The following is a 6,651-nucleotide window of genomic DNA, read 5'->3' as shown; positions in this document are numbered from 1 at the left end:
AAAACACTGAGTGACACACACTGACACACACACACGCACACGCACACGCACAAATAAAACAACAAATACAACCAACAACCCTAGTATGTAATTATAAACATAACCAGTATCCTTAATAAAAATTATAATAATAATCATCATAATGATAATGGCCTCAAGGTCAGTAGGACATGTACCTTTCCTGCTATTAATATCACCTACCTCACACAAAATGTTGCACTTTGTTGTTTTCGTTCCTTTCAATTAATGGGGTCATTAAGTCAGAGAGCATAAAACCTTAATTAAACTAGTACACATCCGTTCCTTCATTTAGATTGGTTTACACGCTAAGCAAGCAAACAGTTCAAGGCTTCCCAATCAAATTGCCAAGTGATAAAGTTAAATAATGCTATCAACTTATGCTCCTATTGTTACCCACCCACATCATAAGACAATTCCTTTTTTGTTTTTAATTTTTAATTTTTTTGGAAGAAGATTGAGTTTTCAGTCTAATTAAATATCTATCCCAAGTCCCAACAACTGGTTTTTCAACTTCATAACCAATCCAGTTTTCCAGCTTCTTTTCTTAGTAAATACATCTTTGATACAAACTTGCACGGAAAAATATTACAAAAAAGAAGATATTAGTTTTAACCACTTTTGAGCTTACTCATGCCGGTGAGTATAGGCTATCGTGTTTGACTTTCTCTGATCAAACTATTAGCGGTTTTTGACTACTCCATCTCCATAACTAGAGACATCAAGCTCTTTTTTTAGGGTCTAGCAGGAAGCATTACGATCACACAGTGCATGCAACATCCATCACTTGATTCATGTAACTAGCCACTTTCCAATCCATTTAGTCCCTCTAGAATTAATTTTTTGTACAAGTAAAGAAAAAAATTGGTTAGCCGTTGACATCATTGATGACTTAATTCAATTTTATAAGCCTAATTTTGCCACGAGACAGTGGCACTGTCACTTGTATATCAATATCTGACTGGTATGTAATGACAACGACACCGTCCAATTAGATTTTTTTATTACCGACATTAAAACAGACTAACCCGGTGACCAAGAATTATCAGGGAAAAGTTAATTAACGCCTTGAATTAGTCATAAAATATTAAAGTCCAATTAAAAATCTAGAAGAAGCTCGTATATATATATATATATATATATAACAGCCAAAGCTTCTTACTTCATGTATTGTCACTCTGACCTCACCATGAATATTTCGCATAAGCGGATGTCAACCGTAGCTAGCTTATTAAATAATTGCATAATGCTCTCATCATCATTGATGGTTCCATTAGCTCGTGTTGGTGCTAAAAGTGGATTCGTTTGAATTTTCTATGCCTTTTCACTTTCAGTGATGGAGGTTGTGCACTAATGGTGGGACGAATATGTCACACCGGATAATGTTGTTGAAAGATTTCTCTTTGTACCTTACAAATTACCAATTCCCATCTTTGTCTAGAGCTCACTATATCATCTAAAAGACTTTTTTTTTTTTTTTTTTTAATAAATTTAATAGTTGGGCAAATGAGATTTGAATTATAAATACCTCTGTTAGAAACATTGGAAACTGTCAAGTGAACAAAAAAATCATTTACTAAAATTTATTGGAGAAATGAATTCTCGTTTCACATTGGAGTTTCAAAAAAGAGGGAGTTGAAGAAGTTTATTGTCGTCACTGGAAATGGAAAGGTATGAAAAAAGGCTAGAATTTGCAAGCGTTAGAGGTCTAAGTCTAACTGTTAGCTCATAATTGTAAATTGTCAACTTTATTCTAGCTTTAAAGTCTTTGGATGGACAGGTTTCAGAAGATAAGAGCAGCACCGACCCGTTTATTAATCCAAGATCATGCCACATTGTCATGTGCCTGCAGACATGTGCATAACGTGGAATTGAATGGTTTCACGCACCATAAGTCGACTCATTGGGCCACTAACACATTAGGCAGTTTCACCAAAGTAAAGAGTAGACTAGACTTCCATAATAGGGTATGTCTTCTCCTCTCTAGACACAATATTCATGAATATTAGTGGCGGTGACAAGCATTAACAAGTTAAGGTCCACCACCATAATTCCAAATTTCCCATTTGAAATGGTCTTGGGTACTTCATATACCTTCAACTAGATCCAAATCCAGTTTGTTGTATGTCTTCCAATCCTACTTTTAAGTCTTTAACCACCCATCATACACCAAGAAAAATCTATAAGTACAGAAAATTTGATACACAAATTGTTAGTAATAAATAAAAGGATAATGTTAATGGTTAGTCCAAATGAGAATTAGTATAAGTTTCCTAACTCAATTGATGTCAAAAATATTTCAATTGTTTAGTGTATCTTACTCTTATAGACCATAATCAAAAAATCACATTACAAAAATTGAAAAGATAAGAAAACAAAACAACAACATTTGTATTTTTTTCCTTCTTTTTTTTTTTTTGTTTTTTTTTTTTTTTTTTGGTAAGGGAGGAAGGGGCTTGGGAAAATTAAGAACAATATCCCGTAGCAATCTGATGATCTACTCAATTGTTGACTTTGAGGATTCTAAGGACTAATGCGTTCTCGTAGCGTTGCCGTTGGTATACGTAATTACTAAACACCAAAGACTTGAACTGGATTTGGAAATTATTGCTCAAAAAAAGAAAAGTATTGCTCAAAGCCACATGAATATTCGTCATCTTCTTGGTGTTGGAGCAAATAGACTTATACGTATTTGGTCATAGAAGGCTGTGCAGTGTGGCAATGGTACAGTTGGGTTCAGTTTCCCCTCTGGTCCGGTGGCTCTATTTTTTGTGGAGCAATTAGAGAAAGAGAGAGTGAGAGACAAAGAAAAAGATAAAAGGGAAACAGAAAGCAATATAATGAAATTTATTAAAAACAAATGGTAAATTCATACATACTTAATTGAGTTTTGAAAGATTTTTTAAAGTATTTGCTTGTTATTGGGAATATAAAGTAAGTGGAACTTTTTTATAAAAAAAAATTTGAGAAGGAAGTTAGTGAAAACTTGGGGAGTAAATAATTAGATATGTTCAAGTTTGTTCAAGAGAACAAATATTAAAAAAAACAAAACAAAAAGTAACTTTCTTTAATAGAAAAACCATTTGTTAGTAAATAGCTTTTTAAATTTATCTAATATTTAAGAGTTTTAAAATTAATAATTTTATATGTCTAATCCTATTATTTTGTGTTTGGGCTTCCTTGTATATTACAACATGAGAGAACTCATCTAAGATTTTTTTTTTTTTGGTATAGGACTGGTCTATAATATTTTGAGCATTTATATTGGTGGAGGCAAATAAGTAAAATACTAAATTTAGCAGCTAAATATAACAAAAGTGGAACAAAAGGCTAATGCATCAATGGAGCAAAAGCCATACTTTTTTGGCTGTTGAGCTATAGTGCACAACCAAAGATGGCTATGCATTGTTGCTAAAATGGTAAAAAAATATATTATTTTATTGTATTGGTAGTGGTGGTGGTGATTATTGTTTATTGTAGTAGATATATTATCTTATTATGTTGTTTATATTATTTTATTATGTTAAATGCTAAAATAAAATTACTTATGATGGGTGTATGTTTTGAAAAGTGGGGTAATAAAATAGATAAAATAAGATGCTAAATTGTTAAAGTTTTAGCACCATCGATGCTAACGCTCTTAGAGTGTCTGAGATACAGACAAGCCAAGCCTGTTCAACAATTGTACATTTTCACACGCTCTATACACCAATACTAGTATATACTGTTTTCCCGAATCCGTTAGCAATGATACAACAGCTGAGACAGAAAGGCTGCAACATGAAAATGCAGCTTATTACCATTTTCAAAAATGCAAAGCCTAACATTCTGGACTTTTCGTTCCCAAACACAGGGCCCAATGGGTTTGTAGATTGTAAAATAAAAAGGCCCTAATGACATGGGAGGATTTTTAAATCCAGGCCTTCCAAGTCGGCTTATTTGGATATTTAGGTTGACAACTCTTATTGGAAAAAATTGTTATGTCTACATCGGTGGAATTGGTGGAGATACTTGCTGCTAGGAGGGCTGTCCAGTTACAGTAGAACTCGGCTATCAGCAAGCCATATTCGAAGGGGACTCGGGACTGGTCTTCAAAGCTCTTTCAGAGGGGGTCCAATCTCTCTTGCCTCTTGGACATCTTGTTGACTTCATGTCTATTGCAGGCTTATTAAGAGCCTATTTCTTCTCTCACACTAGGAGGCAGGGCAATTGTGTTGCTCATGTCAATTTTGTTCATAATTGACACATTAGTTTGTTAGTTTTTTTGGGTAAGATTAATAATATCTTTAACATTTCCAACTTAATAAAGATTGGTGGGCTGATCAAACAAAACTAAAAATATGAGTTTTTGTGTTTGAGACTTTTCTTAGTGTTGAGTTAAGATAGTTTCACCCCGGTTAATTAATTCAATTACCCAAATTGATTAATTAGGTTCAATTGCATGCAAAATGTGAAGGCACTAACAAATCACCAAGAATAATAAGTGTAGCGGAAAATAAATTGAACACGGTGATTTGTTGACAAATAAGGAAAACCTCACAAGGCAAAAACCTCACCGAGTGATTTTAAGGTCACAACTCCTAAGAATCCACTAATCAACAATTAAGCAGTTACAAGTATAAAGAATCTTACTAACTACTCTGGCCTATCCCGAAATACTAATTTACAGTTGAACCTTTGCTCCAATACCCAATTGGACTTGATATTATAGTAGCCTTCTTTTCTTTGATGCACAAACCTCCAATTTGTAACTAACCCTTTGCATAGATCCCAGTACGTGACTAACTCCAGCAACTTGAACAAATGTTGTTGGCTGCAAAGTTCTTCACTTCATCAACAATGAAAATCAGGAAGCACTCGGTTACAAAACCTTATGAAGTATGTTGAGGTCCAAAAAATCACAACACTCAAGCCCAAAGAAATAAGCACAAGGAGCTATGGAAAATGAAAAGAAATGGTAAGCCCAAAAGGCTTGAAGCCCAAAAACATAAAGAAAAAAGACAAGCCCGGAAGTTTATGAGAAAAGAAGAAAGAAAAAGAAAAGAAGCCCAGATCATAAGATTGAAGAATTACCAGCTGAGTCGGGATCCTCAGAGGCTGCCAAAAGGCTCGGGATTCCCGAGGCGTGTAGCACAGTCAAGAAAGGATTAAGACAGCTCAAAGGAAAAAGACAAAAGAACACAAGAAACAGAGGATGGGCACGTCCTTCTCAGGTACTAGAGATCCAATAAGAAAAGAAGAAAACCTGGAGTGAATTCTCATAGCGCAAGTGGACGGTACCCCGGGGAACCAGAATGAAGGGGTATAAAAAAGGGAGTAGCGGCAAAGGACTTTCGAACCGGCAAAGTAGGATTCTGCCCATTTGAGAAAAAAGATAAAGAAGAAGGATGGCCAAAAGCTGAACCGTGAAGAACGTGACCTCAGCGCACTCCGAAATAGGTAGTCAGCCATGGACTTTCGAAGAAACAACACTAAAAGGAAGAAAAGAATGAAGAACAGAGAAAACTGAACCTTTTGGGTAATGGGCATAACACAGGCTCTGGTACCCAGGGGGCAAAACAGGGGAATCAATAGTTTCCCGGGACTCCAGAATAACACTATAAAAAGGGGGGAAAGATTGCGAAGAAGGTATAGAAAAAAATTTACAACAGAATCATTGAGAAAGTTCTGTCGAGAAGAAAACTCAGAGAAATTAGTAAATTATCTCCCAGTATCCCAGAAATAGCCACAATAGCATATACTCGGATTCAAAAAGAATCAAACTTTGCAAGTCTTAGAGGCTTGAATAGCCATCTAAGACTGTAATTTTTGAGCTTACTTGAACCTTGTATTATGTCTTAGTGAGCACACTGTAATCATAATAAAGAAAATTCAATGAAGCATTACTTATTGATTTGATGATCCCTAACCATTACTTTGTACATTTACTGTTTGTTTTTACATTATTTTTGCTGTTTTGATTGTTGTTCAATACAAATATCCTCGTTTGCTAGTTTATGTGTATTGTAGGAAGTATGCCCTGTGCACCACTTGATTCTTAAACAGCCCTTTAGCTGCGGTGAATTAAAGCCCAGTCCACCAAACTACAACTATTTGGCCCAGGATCCTTGGGCTTGAATGCTAGAGAAAAAGCACTCTCACATTTTGGCAACTTCACTGGGGACTGGGTAAAGAAGAGGGAAGAAGCAATCCCTTCGCAGAGCATGCCTCCAAGACAAAGGAACAGCAAAGGTACTAATACGCCACCTGCAGCCTCCAAGCCCGTGGGAGAAAACGAGGTAGCTTCTAGACAAAGAGGCGAGGTACCTTTGGTAGAGCAGGAGGTCGTGTCAGGACAAAGGCACGCAAGACAGAAACTAGACCCCATGGCTCGAATGACAGCGATGTTGAAGGATCTTGAGCAAGAAGTTCGCCTTCTCAAAGAAGGCAGGCCATAGGAAATCAGAGACAATGTTCCCCCTGTTGGTAACCAAGACAGAACTCAACCAAAAGGAGGGTCAGCAGTGGGAGGGAGAACCAACCCCTAGTACTTAACACTGGCAGATGTCAGTGCCCTCCTGGAGTAAGAAAGGGACAAGCTTTTGAGGATCCCCAAGCAATTCTCTTGGGATCCCCCTTTCCTTCCAAAACTTC

The 6,651-nt window shown here is 36.1% G+C and overlaps 1 long non-coding RNA gene across 1 annotated transcript; it reads left to right on the top strand.

Moving 5' to 3' along the window:
- The first annotated feature begins 1,579 nt into the window (after positions 1 to 1,579).
- Positions 1,580 to 4,326, top strand: LOC126733157 (uncharacterized). Its single transcript, XR_007659640.1, has 2 exons — positions 1,580 to 1,689; positions 1,799 to 4,326. It is a non-coding gene; the product is annotated as an uncharacterized LOC126733157 (long non-coding RNA).
- The last annotated feature ends 2,325 nt before the right edge of the window (positions 4,327 to 6,651 follow it).

This window comes from Quercus robur, chromosome 6, assembly GCF_932294415.1.
Source record: "Quercus robur chromosome 6, dhQueRobu3.1, whole genome shotgun sequence".
Taxonomy (NCBI): Eukaryota; Viridiplantae; Streptophyta; class Magnoliopsida; order Fagales; family Fagaceae; genus Quercus; species Quercus robur.
Note: the sequence above shows the minus strand (reverse complement) of the source record. Positions and strands in the feature narration are given on the sequence as shown.